Here is a 7834-nt window from a genome sequence, read left to right as displayed (position 1 = left end):
CAATTAAGTTCTTAAGGAAGAACTGGAACTGCATTATCAAGGTCACATCTTAATAGTTCCAATTGAAAGGAAGTAAAAGATCCAAATCAGTATTCAAGATATAGAAGGATCATCAGTGAGATTGGTAATAGTTATCACCAAGTCGACTTCTCTACCAAGAAAGATTGGGTCTTGGACTCTACCGAGAAAAGTTGGGAGTTACATGGATATGTTTGGTTGCCGAGTTACAACGCTCTCATCAAGCAATCCGAATGAATAGTGGATGACAAGCTACTGTGCACAACGTCATCATAGCTACTGTCGTACCAAGCATTAATGGCTAAGGTTTATCAAAAAGGAAAAAAATCAACTTCATTCTCACCAAGAATTCAAGTGTTATTGGGAATAGAGCGATTTGTAGAGCATCCGAGCAACTTTGAGCAAAGGTTATTTGAATTTTTTTTCTTAGCTTACCGAGTTATCATGGCATCCAATAGTAGCAAGTGAGGAAAGGGTCTAAGATGTTGGTGCGAGGTGTTGAATGGAAAGCCCCTAATTTCAAACTTGTGCTAGCCATCGTTGAAACCCTTAATTCGAATAGAGTGTAGTCACAGATCCCACGAAAGGTACTTCTTATTAATGATATTTGAACTCAATTTAAATGTGCAACTTAGGAGATAGGAACCATAGAAATGGATTATTCCCTAGGTGAACACTGTGTGAATGAAATTCTTAAGCCTGGACATAAACATTTGGAAGAAAAGGGTTCAACTCATATTCCTCACCTACCTTGGAGCTTCCAAATCAAATGGATTAGGTACATTCTTAGCCAAGTTTACATTGGTCAACTATGGCTTGAGAAACCAGTCATTATCACCAAAAAGATAATACATTGCGTTACTAGCCATTTATCTTGGATGACATCATCCGAAGGAAATATTTGAGAGACAATAAGAAAAGTTAAACTAGTTGCCACTTAAATTAAAAAACCAGATCTAGTCATGTTTTGTGATGTTAAATGAGGTGTTTATAACATATATTTTGTTGGAAATGATTGAAAAGATCATGAGGAAAATTGTTGGAATGATCATATGGAACTGGTAAAGAATGTTCTCAAATCATTGTTTTGTCATTGATGTCAAACTTGCTACTTACAGGAATGACAATTGTTTTAGTGATCCAAATACTATAAAGTGGTTGATTGATAAGGAGGAGGCAATCAATAACCTGTAACTAGAACACCTAGAGAAATGTTGAAGTTATGATATTGGAATGAAGTACAAGGATCAGCTAAGTCATTGATGAAATAGTGTATTGATGACATACTCTAAGACATAGAAAATGGGCACACTGAAACACATCAAAGATGTAAGGTTTTAGCTAAGACAGAGGGAGCCGAGCAAGCTAGTAGGTGCCGAAAAAATTCCTAGTTGAAGCCGAGCAAGTTCAACTTTAGATGCCGAGTAAAATCAAGTGCCGAGCAGAAATAGATGTCGAGCATCAGAAAACCAATAGTGTCGAGTAACACAGAGATGCCGAGCATCAGTAAATCAATAATGCTGAGTTGCTACATTATTTCAAAAATAAAAAATTCACCAGATCTAAGCCGACAAGGTTGTTATCTAGAAATTTGTGAATTAAATAGAAGATAAGAATGATGAGCTGGTGGCACAGAACACTATGTAGAACATTTTTGGAGATTATAACTAGAGTCTAGACGAAGTTTCTAGATAAGAGCAAGATATAGGGTAGATATATTGTATCCTACCTAATCCATTTGAAACCCTAAAATTGGAGAGGGAGAATTGAGCGGAAAAAGAAAACTAGATTTCTATTTAAGGAGTCATAAGGTCATGAAGCAAAGAGTGGAGAAAGTGGTCAAGCATAAAAGCATGAAGTGCTAAAGAAGGTGCTAAGGAGAAGATTTAGCATAGAAACTCTATTTAGACGACCACAAGGATGATTGCACTGGCATGATGAGTAAGAAGACTCAAGGAGACGAAGCTTGACTGGAAGACAAGCTGTCAGAGCTGAAGTGATTAAAGCCAAGCAAAAGGATACAACTGAAGTGAGATCTGAAATCTACAAAGTATATTGTAAGTTGTATCAGATCAACAATCCATTATTGTTACTCTCTAGAAATTGTAATAGATAGTTTAAATCCTATGGACTTAGGTTGGTTTAATAGCCATGAGGTAAATCCTTTAACAGGGTGACATTCCAAGTGAATGTTCTGAAGTCCTTTGATCAGGCCCATTCCTAACAGTTTGGTGAAATCCTCTAACAAGGTCACATTTAACAGTGTGTTGTAAGCCTTTAACAGGGCAGGCTTTTAATAGGGCATCACTTTAGAAGAGTGAGAATCAAGTAGCATGTTACTGGTGGTTTTTCCCAAATTGGGTTTCCACGTAAATCATTGTGTCATGTGTTAATCTTGCATGTTTTATTGCTGCATGTTGATTTGTTGTAACTTGCTAAGATGGTTGATTTAAGTTTGGATGGATGAAAAGTGTATAGATTCATTATAAGTTGTGAAAAAGTATTATTAGGGCATTTGGACCTTGAATAACTGATTCACCCCCCCACTCTCAGTTATTCTAAAAAATTCTAACAATATTTTAGTATTAAACTAATATTTTTTTAGCATTTTAGGATAAGGTGATGCAGAAGAAAATAATTGTGATATAGTTATAATTCATTTGAGTAGTTTTTGAGTAGATTTAGTGACTTATGTTTTAAGAATAAGTGGTTCATAAAAAATCATCCCATCTTCCAAGAGAATGAATGGAACATTTACCATTTATTCCATTTAGGGAGACCATTCATTCCAATACTACTCCCAACTCAAAAATACTACACCACAAAGTTTCTTCTAAAACAAGTTCAATTTGCTTGCAACATTTTCAAAATACACGTTCATTAAAATAAAATAATTTTAGATAAAAAAATAACTTATCATGCATTTTATGAAGTTCATTATTAATTAAGCCAGCCTCTTGATTCTATTATTTTTACACACATAGAAGAATTATGTTGTCCCTTGGTTAATTAGATTCAGTAGAACTTTTACTTTCTTTATTTTTCCTTCTGATTTAATATATTTTTACCTTTTTTAAAAATTTAATTATATAAAAAAGTTAATGTTATTTTAAAAAGAATGCAACCTTACCAATATAAATAAACTTTTTGATTAAATTGATAAATCATTGAAACATTGAAATAAGGGTGTACCAATATGAGGAATCCATGTTGTTGAGTATGGGAAAATTATTAGTAACAAATTTGAGGTTGATCCCTATAGTATGGAGAATATATTAGCAAGAAATTTAAGGAATTTGATTGTATCATGAAATTAGTGTTGGCTACTTTATTTTTTATACAATTGTTCACAATTGCAAAATGAACTAATTTTTTTTTTATTAAATTTAAAATTTAAAAATGTATAATGATATAATTATTTGAATTTGTTGTTCATTGAATTTTACTTTTTAGGAAAATTTTGTCATGCTTGACTTAAAAATTTTCCATTAGCTTTTCTATCATCCTATAAAACTCATAATATATATATATATATGCTATTACTTTAGAGAAGTTTATTAGTAATTTTGCTCTATTCTTTGGGCTCACCTTTTAAGATCAAACTTTTTTTACTTCTTATATGAGATGTTATTTTAATTAACTACGATAAAAAATCATTCAAATAATGATGTTATTTTCAAATTAATTATAAGATTTATTTTGAGTAAATTATAATAAAATTTTAAATCAATTATTTTGAACAATTGAATAAATTTTGTGAACCAAATTGATTGGGGGACATTTATTTATTTATTTAATTAGATGTTGGTGATTATTTAAGAAATTTTTATGGTTTTATTAGTCCACCTATATAGACAGAGACTTATGTTTTCACCTCAAATTCTTAATATATATTTTCTTACACTTCACAATATTAAACCACAATTGTAATGTCTAGTTCTATTTTTTATTTTTATTTTTATTTTTTTCGAATATATCTCTTTTGTCATTTGCTATTCATATTAATTATCTTTTATCTTTTGAAGTTACGATTTTAAAATGTTGGACAAATTGATTTGAAAAAATAAAAATAAAAACTATGCAAACAATAAATAATTAAGTAAAATTTTAATATTTCTTTAAAATTTTATTTTTAATTAATTATTAAAAATATAAAATATTGATACATATTTATATCTATACATTTTTTTCTATTAGATATAAGATTTTCAAAAAATACAAAGCAAGTAAAATACCACCACAAAAATCAACAAAGAGGCCAAGTCTCACTAAGGAAGAACATACTCAGTTGTACAACATAACAAAAAGAGGAGAAGGACTATCTAACTAAGAACATCATAATAATTGACCACCCAAGCAGTCCAACCTAAGGGACCCTCCATCCAAACGATGCTTTTATGTTCTTGAATATGTATTAGCTTGAATAAATCTCCTTTTCTAGCATTCACTTTGTTACTGATTTCTCTATTCAGCCTAATGCAAGCTTGTAGATTATCCAGAGTTCTACGTTGTAATGTCCCCATTTTAGTAGTTGACCAAGTGTGTGTGCGTTAGCCTTGTTCTACATGGTCCCGAGGGCTAACGAAGGGTTTAATAGGATCTTGGAGTGTTTTGGCCTAGTCATTTCCAGTTTGGGCCAAAACGAAGTTGATTTACTCAGTTTCAAGCATACTTACTATTTTTAGTAAGTTGGCAGGACACAGTGCAGGTCAATTTTGGTATTGGATTTGATACTCCTCGGTGAGAGCTTTCCGATGAGCTATCACTCACATTATTCGAAGTTCGATTGCTAATACATTTTAATTCTTGAAGTTTTATTAAAGTAACGTCTAATTTAATTGTAAAATATCAAAGTGTTACTTTAATATTTATTTTATGGGGATGCATACCCAAGGGAGACATAAGGGGTATTTTAATATATGTTTTATATACTACACATCTTTTATCCCACATTGCCCATATGAGTTGAGCGGACCCTTGGAAATAGAATAAAAGGAAGCATTTGTGGCTTCATTAGCCAGGTTGAATATGAGAAGAAATTGGTGTGTGAGTTGCAGCTCCGTTCTTGGAATTTGAGGATGTCTATCCTCTCTTGTAACATTCTAGACGTCATTCCCTTGGGGTTTGGCCTTTGGAATTCTTTGTTATTGGCTTCATTATCAGGCAATTTAGTTGCATTTCTAGCTACAGGCAGATTTGGTATTTTGCTCATATCTTCTTCACTACTTTTTCGACGCTTATGCCACTTTGAGGGAATGATATTACGAATGTAGTGGATTGATTGAGGGAAAAAGCACTGCAGCATCAAGTTTGAAAGCATGGGCTGGAGTATTATGTCAATACTGCTGAAGTAATTAGTGAGTTCATAAATCTGCCATGTATTTGGTTTTATGAATTCTGAAAATAACATTTTATTAGCAGCAGTTCATTTCCACTTTGCATATTATTGTAGTTTCTTTCTTGTTTATGTTGTATGATACCAATTCCATGCACAAAACACAACAAACAAATAAACGTTTGATTTTCAGAGTTATAAGGGGTTTAAAACATTAAACAGAGAAATAAGAGGTTGAATGCAAACTGTTTGACAAAATTCCTTTCAACAAATTGGTTTAGTTTTTTGGGACATCCAGGGGTGCCCATTACATACGCCATTGGTATCCATGCTTCAACTCATAGTAGAAAAAAGTAGCATGCCCATCATGAAGGAACCTTCTCATCTTGTCCCGCTCAATTAGCATAGTAGCCTGCACCTGCAAAGAAATTTTAAAATAAGTGAGTTTTTGAAAAAAATCAGTAAGATCCCTTGGCTTACCTTGGTACTTTTCCTCGTTCCTACACTTCCAGATCTGCCAAAGAATGTTAGAAGACAATATATTCCAAAATAAATTGGTATCTTTAGGAAGACCATTAATATGACCAGTGATAATATCAAGAATATTAACATCAATAGGATAAATAATGGCAAACATTCTCCATATTTCTTTAGCAAAAGTCCAGTCTAAAAGAATATGTCTAACAGTTTCAAGAACTCTGCATAAATTACAAAAATTAGAATTTGATAAATCTCTCTTAATAGGCAGCTTGTCCAACATGACTAACCATCTAAAGCATCTAATTTTAGGCTCAATAGAATTCTTCCACAAGATATCAAAGTATTTTTTCCAAACATCAGCATCATAAGAAGAGTACCAAACAACATTGACATGATCAATAATATCAGTATTACAATCAAGGATTCTATATATATTCTTGGCCTTAAGCAAATTTGTAACAACTCCACTAGGCCATTTACAATTAAGGTGCTTTTGAGAATCAACATGGCATATAGTGGGAAGACCATCAATAGCTTGCATAATCATGTTATAAGTTCTTTTATGGGAATCAGGGATATAATATTTATTTTTAAGCTCGTCCCAAGGAGTGATTTGATTTTGCTCAAAGAGATGTATGAACTATTTAATACCTTTCTTAGCCCACAGTCTGGCAGAACACCCTTGGGCAAGGGCCACAGGTTTACCATTTAGGTGAAGATTCCACCAAATGGATCTTTCACCATGGAGTTGATCATTACAATGAAAATCCTTGTTAGTGACGAATTTCCTAACATGGTCCAAAGCCTTCCAAATAGATGTAAAAACCACAAAACCTTGGACCATGACAGGAAAGTTACCTATAATGAGGTCGCAAAAGGGGAGATTAGTCCAAGATTTGGCTTTCTTAGGAACACCCCTCTCAATGTTGTTTCTAACCAACACTTTCCAAGGACAATCACCCTCCATTGATTGAAAAATCCATTTGGCAGATAGGGCAAAACCCTGAATTCTTAAGTCCTTCAGCCCAAGTCCCCCAAGGGCCTTGTCAATGTGGTACCAAGCCCACTTAATAGAATGGATTTTATTATTACCCTTGCCATCAGACCAAAGAAATTGTCTGATGAACTTCTGAATTTTAGCAATCTGATAATTGTTAAAAAACCAAGCAGAGGAATAGTAAATGGTGTAGGAGGACAACATCTTCTGGAAAACTTGAATTTTGCCTACCAGAGATAATGCCCTATTATGCCATTTGTTAAGATTCTTATCAATCTTCTCTTTAACCCATGAGCACATCCTTGAGGGCAGGTTCCACCGAGAAAGGGATACCAAGATATCTAGTGATCTTATTGGGGCCTCCCCATTGAAAATTGTATTGAGAAAACCAATCTGGGGGCTGCACATCCCACCCCAAACAAACTGATTTGGCTTGAGATATTTTAGCCCCAGATATAGAACAAAAGAAACTAAGTTTATAATGCAAAGCCTTAAAATTACTTTTTGAAAGCTCAAAGAACAACGCTGTATCATCCGCAAATTGGCAATTGATGAGCTCTTCATCATTAGGCAAATAGATACCTCTAACATCATGAGATAAAGAATTATCTTTGAGAATATAGAAAATAGCCTCTGATGCAATCACAAAAAAGAGATGGTGCCAGAGGGCACCCTTGTCTAATGGATCTCCCTAGAGAAAAAGGAGCAGAGAGAACACTGTTAACTTCAACATGAGCAAAAGCATCACTAAGAAGCACTTGCACAATATTACAAATGGAGGGAAGGAAATTGAAGGCCTCTAACATCATAAGAATAAACCTCCATTCAACCCTGTCATAAACCTTCTCAAAATCCAAAAGAAGCATGGCTAAGTTTTGGTGTGAGCATTTAGACCACTCCATGGCTTCCCAACTAGTTATGAGATTCTTGAGAATATATCTACCCTTGATGAAACCAATTTGGGTAGAGTTAACAGATTTAGGAAGAATATTGACTAACCTAAG

The sequence above is a fragment of the Cupressus sempervirens genome, chromosome 2 (assembly GCF_028749045.1).
Source record: "Cupressus sempervirens isolate cs-2001-9-10 chromosome 2, ASM2874904v1, whole genome shotgun sequence".
NCBI classification, from domain to species: domain Eukaryota; kingdom Viridiplantae; phylum Streptophyta; class Pinopsida; order Cupressales; family Cupressaceae; genus Cupressus; species Cupressus sempervirens.
The sequence above is the reverse complement of the archived record's forward strand: the minus strand, read 5'-3'. Positions refer to the sequence as shown.